This window comes from Urocitellus parryii, chromosome 1, assembly GCF_045843805.1.
Source record: "Urocitellus parryii isolate mUroPar1 chromosome 1, mUroPar1.hap1, whole genome shotgun sequence".
In the NCBI taxonomy this organism is placed as follows: domain Eukaryota; kingdom Metazoa; phylum Chordata; class Mammalia; order Rodentia; family Sciuridae; genus Urocitellus; species Urocitellus parryii.
The window spans coordinates 191,966,842-191,979,545 of record NC_135531.1 but is presented as its reverse complement, the minus strand read 5'-3'; the positions used below and the strand labels follow the sequence as shown (position 1 = coordinate 191,979,545).

Below are 12,704 nucleotides of genomic sequence, written 5' to 3'. Positions count from 1 at the left end.
TGGGGGGGGGGGGATTGGCTTATTTCACTTAGCATGATTGTCTCCAGATCCATCCAATCCATTTTCTGGCAAATGTCATAGAGTCATTCTTTCTTTGGCTGAGTTCTATTCCATTGTGTTTCCATACCACATTTTCTTTATTCCTTAAATCTGTTGAAGGGCACCTAGGTTGGTTCCATAGCTTAGCTGTTGTGAATTGAGCTGCTATAAACATTGATGTGGCTATACCACTGTAGTATGCTGATTTTAAGTCCTTTGCATATATGCCAGGGAGTGGGATAACTGGGTCAAATGGTGATTCCATTCCAAGTTTTTAAGGAATCTCCATACTGCTTTCCCATAGTGGTTGCACCAATTTGCAGTGTCACCAGCAATGTATGAATGTATTCTTTTACCTATATACTCACCAACATTAATTGTTAATTGTATTCTTTTTTATTATTATTAGTTGTTCAAAACATTACAAAGCTCTTGACATATCATATTTCATACATTAATTGTATTCTTGATTGTTGCTATTCTGGCTGAAGTGAGGTGAAATCTCAGTGTAGTTTTAATTTGCATTTCTCTAATTGCTAGAGATGTTGAACATTTTTTATGTATTTGTTGACCATTCATATTTCTTCTGTGAAGTGTCTGCTCAGTTTCTTTGCTTATTTATTGATTGTTTTGTTTTTTTGAGTTCTTTATATATTCTGGAGATTAATGCTATATCTGAGATGCAGGTGGCAAACATTTTCTCCCATTCCGTGGGCTCTATCTTCATGATTTTATTTCCTTTTTTGTGAAGAAGCTTTTTAGTTTGATAACATCCCATTTATTGATTCTTGCTGTTTAGGAATCCTGTTGAGGAAGTCGACATGATGGAATGTTGGGCCTATATTTTCTTCTATTAGGTGTAGGATTTCTGGTCTAATGTCTTGGTCTTTGATCCACCTTGAGTTGACTTTTGTGTAAGATGAGAGGGGTTTAATTTCATTCTGCTACATATGGATTACCAGTTTTCCCAGCACCATTTGTTGAAGAGGCTTTCTTTTCTCCCATGTATGTTTATACCACTTTCATTTAGTATGAAATAACTGTATTTATGACACCTCCCAGTTGACACCACACTTACTGCATTGACTCAACCCCCTACAGTCTTATACTGTCACCCTAACAAAAAGCATGACCAGTTCCACATGTAACTATCGTTTACTCAGTGTGCACTGTTCTTCTATGTATAATTTCGAGCATTCAATAGAAAATGTGAAATAAATGTAAAAGCCACTTAAAAAAATCCTAATCTATTGTCAAGAGATAAAACAATCAATGAAGACACATGCTAAAATGATCCAAATGGTAGAACTATTAAACAAGGACATTAAAATAGCTATGAATGGTATGTAAAGAATCTAATAGAGGCTGAGGTTGTGGCTCAGTGGTAGAGCAATAGCCTAGCACACGCAAAGCACTGGGTGTGATTCTCAGCACCACTTAAAAATAAATAAATGAAGGTATTGTGTCTACACACATACACATACACACACACACACACGTATGTGTGTATATATATAATATATATATGTATTTTTTTTAAAGAATCTAATAGAAGCCAGGTGTAGTGGCACACGCATGTGAATCTCGGTGGCTTGGAAGGCTGAGGCAGGAGGATCCCTAGTTCAAAGCCAGCATCAGCAATGTCAAGATGCTAAGCAACTCAGTGAGACCCTGTCTCTCAATAAAATACTAAACAGGGATGAGGATATGGCTCAGTGATTGAGTGTCCCTGAATTCAATCCTCGGTACCTAAAGGGAAAAAAAAAAAAGAAAGAATCTAATGGAAAAGAATGGAGAATTACAGAAGTTGCATGAAAATATAAATTCAGTAGAAGAGAAATGCTTGAAATAAAAAACAGTATCAGAGATAAAGAAAATGTATTCAATCAGCTTATAAGCCAACAGTAGAGGGTGAGGGAGGAGGAAAGGGAAAGGAGAAATACTAGTTAACAATATTGGGATTCCAAGATGGAGGGCTGGAGGGAGGCAGCATCCTGTATTGCTCCATGACTCAGATCTCACCTAGTCGGAATACTGCATCTCAGAGAGTGTAAGAGAACCCCTATACAGCTGATTTCCTCAGAAATCACCAGCACTGTGACTCCCACGCAGGGCTCAGAGCCTCAGCGTTTGAGCAGGACTCCAGACCCCTGGCTCCCAAAACCCAAAGCCCACGCTCTGCTCCCACTCAGGTCACTCGGCTACTACCTACCCACAGCACAATGCCATCACCCAGCTCCCCCCACCTCACCAGACACCCTCGAGGTGGAAGTAGACTGACTCCATCTTGGATAACCTTTCTCACCATATTTGGTGGGGACAGCTCTCAGATCGGATCTCCATCTGGCCAGGTGCCAGGTATCCAACCCCTTCTCACCCCCCACTCCCCAGTGGTGAAAACTCGGCACAGTGATTACTCAACACAAAAACAGCTTCCAGTTGGCAGGTGTGCAGTGCCACCAGGGCGCCGCCCACCTTGTATGAGCCTGGGTGTGAGGGTCCCGCAGGTGGGAACTGATAAGTGAGAGGGAATGGGACTAAATTTTGGAGTCTAACAGAGAGACCAGGAGCTGGGAAATCTCCAGGCAAGAGAGGGAGACAGTACTGGGCGCTCAAGTCAGACAAGCGGTCCCAAGAATGACCCGTGATGTGCAATCTCTCTGCAGGGACTGGCAGGTGGCACTCCACACTTCCAGATGCCCTACACCAGGACCAGTCTTCCCACCCTGGTTACCTACACCATCCTGAGGGCAGAGACACTAGCTTCAAACAGACAAGCCACCTATTAGATGAGAAGAGAAACAGAAAAGATACAGATCTCTAAAACTAGCAACAACCCTGGTTTCTTCTTTCGAGTATTTTTTTTTTTTTCTCTTTTCTACCCCTCTATCCTCTGGCCCTCACATCCCCAACACATATGAAACCAAGAACTTTGCATGAAATAGGATTTTGAGGACTGAGTCCTCCGAATAATATAATATATAGGTGTTGTATATGCCCTTTGTTTTTCCTCTTTTTTTCTTTCGTTTTTCTTTCCTCCTCCAAATTTTACTATTTTAACATCTTGTATTTTTCTAAATACATATATGTGTTTGTTTAATGTACTCTACGGTCTTCCCATGTACTTGTCTACTCTAAATTACTTCCTGTCTATTCTCTTGCTACTAACTATCTTCATTAGATTTCTCTTTCACATTTCCTAAGATTTATTACCTCTATGTCCTCACATCCTTCCTCCTCACCATATCGTCCTATGCCCCACCCTCAGTTCATTGTCCACCGTCAGAAACTGTAAACCTTTTTACAAAACTACTGATTATATTTTAGATTATAATTGAATCCAACATTTCGGTACATTGAGACCAAACTGTAAACATCTTAATAACAACAAATTGTTCATAGGTGATATATTGTTGATATTGGGATCTGTTAACATTGTCCTTCCTCACAAAGGAGGGCTCTCGGAACCCTACAAGAGCACTACAGACCTATAGGGTAAAAACAATAACACCCAAGACCCATAGAGCTGGAAAGGAAGACTCATGAGCAAAATGAAAAGAGAAGAAAGTACCACAAACAAATCAAGCAAGACACCACATCATTAGAATCATTGGCAGCCACAGCAGAAAAAAAAATGACAGAGAAAGAGTTCAGGATATACATGGGGAAGATATAAGAGAGCAAATACAAACAGTGAAAGATCACTTCAACAAGGAGCTACATAAACAAATCCAAGAAGCAAAAGATCACCTCAACAGGGAGCTAGAGGTTCTAAAAAAACAAACAAACAGAAATCCTTAAAATGAAAGAAACAATAGACCAAATTAAAAGCTCAAATGAAAGCATCACCAACAGAGTAGACCACTTGGAAGATAGGACATCAGACAATGAAGATAAAATATATAATCTTGAAAAGAACATAGATCACACAGCAATAATGGTAAGAAACCATGAGCAGAACATTCAAGAAATATGGGATAGCATAAAAAGACCAAATTTAAGAGTTATTTGGATAGAGGAAGGCATAGAGGTCCAATCCAAAGGAATGAACAATCTATTCAATGAAATAATATCAGAAAACTTTCCAAACATGAAGAATGAATTGGAAATCCCTATTCAAGAAGCCTACAGGACGCCAAGTGTACAAAATCACAACAGATCCACACCAAGGCACATTATAATAAAAATGCCCAACATACAGAATAAGGAGAGAATTTTAAAAGCCACGAGAGAAAGGAATCAGATTACATATACGGGAAAACCAATTAGGATAAAAGTTTTCAAAATAGACCCTGAAAGCTAGAAGATCCTAGAACAACATATATCAAGCTCTGAAAGAAAATGGGTGCCAACCAAGAATCTTGTATCCAGCAAAATTAAGCTTTAGATTTGAAGATGAAATAAAAACCTCCCATGATAAACAAAAGTTAAAAGAATTTATAGCTAGAAAACCAGCACTACAAAACATCCTTGGCAAAATATTCCGTGAAGAGGAGACGAAAAACAACAATGAAAATTAGCAGAGGGAGGTAACACCCTAAAGGAAAAACTAATTAAAGAAAATCAAGTTAAATAACAAAAATAAACAAATATAGCTGGAAATACAAACTATGTCTCAATAATAACCCTGAACGTTAATGGCTTAAACTCACCAATCAAAATACATAGGCTAGCAAACTGGATTATGCTGCCTACAGGAGACTCATCTGATAGGAAAAGACATACACAGACTGAAGGTGAAAGGTTGGGGAAAATCATACCACTCACATGGACTGTGAAAGCAAACATGGTTTCCATCCTCATATCAAATAAAGTAGACTTCAAGCCAAAATTGATCAAAAGGGATAAAGATGGACATTACATACTGCTCACAGGAACGGTACACCAATAAGACATAACAATAAGACATAACAATCATAAATATATATGCCCCAAACAATGTTGCAGCTATGTTCATCAGACAAATTTTTCTCAAGTTCAAGATTCAAATTGACCACAACATAATAATCTTGGGTGATTTTAACATACCTCTCTCACCACTGGATATATCTTCTAACAAAAGTTGAATGAAGAAACTATAGAACTCAGTAATACAATCATTAACTTAGACTTCACTGACATATATAAAATATATTAACCTGCATCAAATGGATACACTTTCTTCTTAGCAGCACATAGATCTTTCTCTAAAATAGACCATATAATATGCCACAAAGCAACTCTTAGCAAATACAAAAAAGTAGAGATACTATCATGCATTTTATCAGATCATAATGGAATGAAATTGGAAATCAACGACAAAATAAAAAATAAAAATTTCTCCACCTGGAGACTAAACAATACACTACCAAATGAACTATGGGTTACAGAAGACATTGAAGAGGAGATTTAAAAATTCTTAGAGGTAAATGAGAACATAGACACAACATATTGAAATCTCTGGGACTCTATGAAAGCATTACTAAGAGGAAAATTCATTGCATGAAGTTCATTTCTTAAAAGAAGAAGTCAACAAATAAATGACCTCATACTACATCTCAAAGCCCTAGAAAAAGAAGAACAAATCAGCAGCAAAAGCAAGAAATAATCAAAATTAGAGCTGAAATCAATGAAATCAAAACAAAAGAAACAATTGAAAAAATTGACAAAACAAAAAGTTGGTTCTTTGAAAAAATAAATAAAATTGACAGACCCTTAGCTACACTAATGAAGAGAAGGAGAAAGAAAACTCATATTACCACCATAGATGATGAAAAAGGTAATATTACAACCAACACTACATAAATACAGAGAATAGCTAGAAATTATTTTGAAAACTTATACTCCAATAAAATAGAAGACAATGAAGGCATTGATAAATTTCTTAAGTTGTACAATTTGCCCAGATTGAATTTAAACAGACCAATATCAAGTGATGAAATAGAAGACACCATCAGAAGCTTACCAACCAAGAAAAGCCCAGGACTGGATGGATATACAGCCAAGTTCTACAAGACCTTTAAAGAAGAACTAATACCAATACTCTACAATTTATTTCAGGAAATAGAAAAAGAGGCAGCACTTCCAAACTCACTCTGTGAGGCCAATATCATCCTGATCCCAAAATCAGGCAAAGACAAATCTAAGAAAGAAAACTTCAGACCAATATCTCTAATGAACATAGATGCAAAAATTCTCAATAAAATTTTGGCAAATCGAATATAAAAACATATCAAAAAGATTATGCACCATGATCAAGTGGGATTGATCCCATGGACGCAAGGTTGGTTCAACATATGGAAATCAATAAATGTAATTCCTCACATCAATAGAATCAAAGATAAGAATCATATATATGATCATCTCAATAGATGCAGAAAAAGCATTTGACAAAATACAGCACCCCTTAATGTACAAAACACTAGAAAAAACTAGGGATAACAGGAACATATTTCAACGTCTTACAGGCTATCTATGCTAAGCCTTAGGACAGCATCATTCTAAATGGAGAAAAATTAAAGGCATTCCCTCTAAAAACTGGAACAAGACAGAATGCCCTCTTTCATCCCTTCTGTTCAACATAGTTCTTGAAACACTGGCCAGGGCAATTAGGCAAAAGAAGGGATATGTATAAGAAAAGAAGAATTTAAATTAGCACTATTTGTTTATGACATGATGCTATACCTAGAAGACCCAAAAAGCTCCACCAAAACACTTCTAGAACTAGTAAATGAATTCAGCAAAGTAGCAGGATATAAAATCAACACCCATAAATCAAAGGCATTTTTGTATATCAGTGACAAATCCTCTGAGAAAGAAATGAGGAAAACTACCCCATTTACAATAACCTCAAAAAAAAAATACGATACATGGGAATCAATTTAACAAAAGAGGTGAAAGATTTATATTCATTGTACTACAGAACCCTAAAGAAAGAATACTTTAGAAGATGGATAGATCTACCTTGCTCTTGGATAGGCAGAATTAATATTACCAAAATGACCATACTACCAAAAGCACTATACAGATTTAATGCAATTCCAATCAAAATCCCAATGGCGTTCCTCATAGAAATAGAAAAGGCAATCATGAAATTCATCTGAAAAAAATAAGAGACCCAGAATAGCTAAAGCAATCCTTAGCAGGAAGAGTGAAGCAAGTGGCATCACTATACCAGACCTTAAACTGTACTACAGAGCAATAGTAACTAAAACAGCATGGTATTGGCACCAAAACAGACTGGTAGACCAATAGTACAGAATATAGGACACAGAGACTAACTCACAAAATTACAATTAGCTTATATTAGACAAAGTTGCCAAAAACATGCATCAATGATTATAGCAGCACAATTCACAATACCTAAACTGTAGAACTAACCTAGATGACCTTCAATAGATGAATGGATTTTTAAAAATGTGGCATATATACACAATGGTATATTACTCAGCAACAAAAGAGAATAAAATTGTGGCATTTGCAGGTAAATGGCTGGAATTAGAGAAGATAATGCTAATTGAAGTTAGCCAATCCCCCAAAATCAAATGCTGAATGTTTTCTCTTACATAAGGAGGCTGATTCATAGTGGAATAGGGAATGGGAGCATGGGAGGAATAGATAAACTCTAGTTAGGGCAGAGTGGTGGGAGGAAAAGGGAGGGGGCATGGGGTTAATTAATGATGGTTGAATGTGATGATCATTACTATCCAAAGTACAGGTATAAAGACACGGATGGGTGTGAATATGCTACATATACAACCAGAGATATGAAAAATTGTGCTGTATATATGTAATAAGAATTGTAATGCATTCTGCTGTCATATATAAATTTAAAAATTACATAAATATGTATTGAACAAGTTATTATTAAATCATGTTTGTACAAATATGTAACAACAAATCCCACTATTAAATATAATTATAATGCACCAGTAGCAAATATGAAAGAAAGAAAAAATAAAACACCACAAGGAAAATTTTTAAAACAAATACGCCAATGTCCTGGTTGTTTATGCTACAGAAAGAAAAATATAGATTCACACAAATACTGTCACAGAAATTTATTTATAATAGTCATATATTTGGAAATAAATGACATATCCTTTAAGCAAATTGTGAAGGTAGATGTGTAGATGAGTTCATAAATAGAACTTCACATGGATTTCTAGTTGCTTTGTTAAGAAAGAGGACAAGAAAACTCAATGGGGAAATGATAATCTTTCCAACAAATGGTGTTGGATGCCTGGATACCTATTAGGGAAAAAGGGAGTCTTTACTATTTCCCACTATACATAAAAATTTACTTGAAGTCAGTCATACTTCATATACTTAAATCCAAAAGCAAAAATTTGGAAACTATTAGTAGTATACATGCATAAAAACATTTCTATCCTTTAGGTAGAGCAATTTGTTAGGATAGAAATGTAAAAACTTCAGAGAAAGAAAACAGAATTCAAACATTAGAACTTATAATGATCTTAAAAAATCATATATAAAAAACACATAGATTGGGAGAAAATACATTCCCCCTGCTCAGTTTTCTCATATTATTTTATGGTTTAAGCTTAAGTTTTGGTTTGATCAACATTCATTGTTCACCATATAATGACTCTGTTAAACATTTCACACTTGAGCTATAATTACATTTCTTTTCTTTGACAAGTATTGTTTTTCCTGGAGTTAATAACTACCTTTTTCCTCCATTTTTCTCCTTTTGATTGTTTGCTTGCTTGCTTAGCTTTCTTTGTACTTAATACTGAGTACAGAATGTTTCCTTAAAGAGAAAGAGAAACTTATACATTATTTCTTGTCTGTGGTTAGAAACCCTGATTTGAAATCAGAAGTATTGACAATCAACAGGAACTGGGAATCTTGAAGAAAAAGGAAAGAGATGAAAAGTTAGTTGTCCTCAAAAATTAATGTTCTCAAAAATAATGGCAGCAGAAGGCCAAGTCCTGCCACTTAGTTCCCTAGAGATTTTAGTCATTTTTCATTCTTTCCATACTAGAATCTGTCTTTAACAATGTATGTAAATTGTAACTGTGTTTTTCTATCCCCGGGCTGCAGCCAGAAATAATTAGTTACTGGAATTACCAAATTGGAATTCTTAATATATCTTCCCCAGATGTTATCAAAACCCAATATTTAGAGTCTATAGTAACCATAAATACAATTATCTACATAATGGATTAAATAGTCTTTTCAGGAGGCAACTGTATAGTTATATACATTTAATATTGTTCCTATTTAAAAAAATGTGTTTCTGAGTTCTCCGAAACCAATTTGTAAATGAGCTTAAAATATCACAAATTATAATTTAGTTATTATTTTGTATTCATCTGAGTAATTGCCTGATTAATTCAATAGATTATTTAGTTGCCTGAGAAGGTGCTAGGAAAGTACACTGTCTTATCTCTCAAGGTTCTATAAAGTATAAACTAGATAATAGTTTATAATTTATCCTAAGGATTTTTAGCCCTTCAGGTACAGTGTTGTGGACCAACATGATCATATTTGTAGCTATGAGGAAAATGGATTGGAAGGAACAAATCTATAGAAAGATAATTCATTTGAGCTGTATCACTGATAATTTAGGTTAACAGTGTTGGTAATCTAAACCAAGATGTGTCTGAGCCTACATACATAATGGATTAAATAGGCTTTTTCAAGATTTGGCTGAGCCACATCTTGACTGTAAAGAAAGAAAAACTTCAAGATGTATTAATACATACAATCAATAAACATTAATGATTGACAGAATGTAGAAGGAAGGGAAAAGATAGAAACTAGATTCTTGCCAGGTCAGCTGGATTGATGTTTGTGCCATTTACTGATACTGTGGGTAAAAAATACAAGATACATTTTGTGTTGAAATATGTTTGTTATTATGAAGTATGATCTGTGTCAAACTTAGCAAGGCACATGCTGTTAGATAATAGAAGTTTTTTTGTTTTTTTTTTTTACTCCACAGTATCATTTTAGAAATACTTTTCTTTTTGTTGACTCATTCTAACAATTCTGTTGAGGAATTTAAACATATTTAAAACCATCTAATGATAGTTTGTCTAAATTTTGAAAAAGTTGATAGGACTTAAAATAATGAGTTTTTGATATCACCATTTTAAGGGCATGTGTGTAAGTATTGCTTGCAGTAAAATAGATTACTCGTCTGTGGTATTCAATTGAAAAAAGACTAAAACTCCATAATAAATGTATTAAATTAGTATGTAAATATTAAAGTTTTATTCTTGTTAGATATTCTGCAAAAGCAAAAACTTTATCCTTTTATGTATTGACAATTTTAACGCTGTTCACTAATTGTAATAGAAAGTATCTCAGGAGATCATTTCCTCTTCTTTTGTTGCAAAGTTATACCTAAAAACTTTCAGAAAAATTCATCTCCATTCATACTCATTTTATAGATATGCAGAATAGAAATTTCTTTCTCTGCTATAACCTTTCTTTTCTTCATAATCTACAGTGTGTTTTTGGTAGACAGGAATACAGTGCCAAGTGCTTCAAATTAGGTCATATGGACATGATAAATTTTCCTGTATACAAGGCTATATATTATAATATTATGGTGTTGACATATCTTATCCATATGCCTATAAATATTTGTACTTTTCTACTTGTTCTACTTGTTCTTCTTAGGAAGACAGAAATATGTTTTAAATATGTTTGTTATTATCTCCTTAATGTTGCTATTATATTATCAAGATCTGTTTCTTTTGCAAACTATTTTTGTTAGCTTTTTTTACCACTGTGACCAAAAGACCTGACAAAAACAATGTAGAGGAGGAAAAGTTTATTTTGGCTTATAGTTTCAGAGGTATTAGTTCACAGATGGTCAACTCCATTTCTCAGAGCACTAGATGAGGCAGAACATCAAGACAAAATCGTAAGGAAAGCAGCTCAGGACATGACACCAGGAAGCGGAGAGAGAAAGAATACGCTCCACTCTCCAGGGTCAAAATACAAACCCTATAGGCACACCTCCAATGACCTGCTTTCTCCAGCTACACCTTACATACCTATAGTAACCACCCAGTTAATCCATATCAATGAATTAATCCAGTGATTAGGTCAAGTTTCTTATAATCGTCCACCAATTAGGTTAAGGCTCTTAGGCAATCATTTAAGTCTGAAAATTCTTGCATTGTCTCACATTTAAGCTTTTGCGGAACACATCATATCTAAACCATAACAAATACTTCTTAATGAAAATAAACAAAATATGATAAACAGGAAATATTAGTGATAAATAGCAAACAAAAAAATGAACTTAATGTTAAAAGTGCAAAGTCAATTAGTGGAAGAATTTCAGATAATTGAGAGAATTATACTTTTTCTTTTCTTTCTTTAAATTACTTGTAATATTTGTTCAGAATACAATGGATGCAAATTGACAGATTCTTCAGATTTAAGCTCAGCATAATATACAGGTAGGAGAAAACAGATATAAGTGGTATGCTTGCTTTAGCCAATTCTCAGTTATTTGGGAATATATTGCAACTACATCTCATTTTTAAAGAAAATCATTTTGAGAGAAATGCCAGTTTTTATAAAAATGATTAAAACCAACCCCTAATTTAAAATTTCCTGTCACTTTGGTGATGGTAGCATTCCTTAGTACTGAAAAAAAACTTTGCAGAAGGCAAATTGCTTTAAACATGTTCCCATTATGCACAAAGTGTGTTTCCTCTTTAATTGCCTCAGCCGCTTAACACGGGTGGAATCCTATTTATAAAATGAAGTAAACTATAATGAGGACACTACAATAATCCCTGCTGTACAGGGCCTGGAATGATGTGAGTCTGAAGAGTCCCTCTTCTTTTGCTCTCTCTGTGATTTAGGAGTCTCTACGCTCTGAACCAGGGATAGCCTGCCTCCTGTTCATTAGTAAGAGATGGTCAGCAATAATCAGTTAAGTGCAAATAAGAAAATAATACTATTAAAAATGGGAAAATACTCACTTGACATGGAAGAGTGGTTTTAAGGTTTTTAAGATGGCAGGAGTGGGTAGTTTAGAATCAAAGGTAAAGTGATTCGCCTTAGAGAAGTAAAGAAATACCTCTCTTGTTCCAAAAGAAAAGGAAATTAGAATGAGTGAAGATAAAGAAAAGAAACAGAATTCTAAGATGATGATTCTATTTTCTCTAGGCAGTGAGGGCATTTGAGAACCAATAGTCATAGTTCTGATTTTGAAGCAAGTTGAGAAGGTTGAAATTGTTCTTTCAGTTCACTAGAAAAATATGTTAATACTAAAAGCTAATATGTTTATAATATTTCTTGTGTGCCAAGCACTATTCCAAGCATATTTAATGCATGGCCTCATTAAATTCTTACCACAACACTATGAGGTTTAAAGAACTTTATCTACTTTTATAAGTGTGAAAACTGAAGCACCGAGATTAAGTGACTTGCTTATTCTCTCTCATACTTTTAAGTGTTGGAGTCAGGATTTGAATCCAGACAATCTAACTCAAGAAGCCATAATTTCTCTAGGATAGCTGAATAAATTTAGTATTTGTTAATGATCGTGGATTTGGGTGGTACCTATTTTCTTATTAGAGACTTTTCAGCATCTCTGTATAGATAGAAAGAAGATACAAAATTAAAAGTCTATATATTCTGTGTATTACAATTTTAACACCCAAATAAGTTTTATTCATGCTTATGGTTTA

At 34.6% G+C, this 12,704-nt stretch overlaps 1 protein-coding gene across 1 annotated transcript in view; it reads left to right on the top strand.

Moving 5' to 3' along the window:
* Zranb3 (zinc finger RANBP2-type containing 3) overlaps positions 1-12,704 on the top strand; it is a 116,071-nt gene that overhangs the window by 30,199 nt on the left and 73,168 nt on the right. The window lies entirely within an intron of this gene.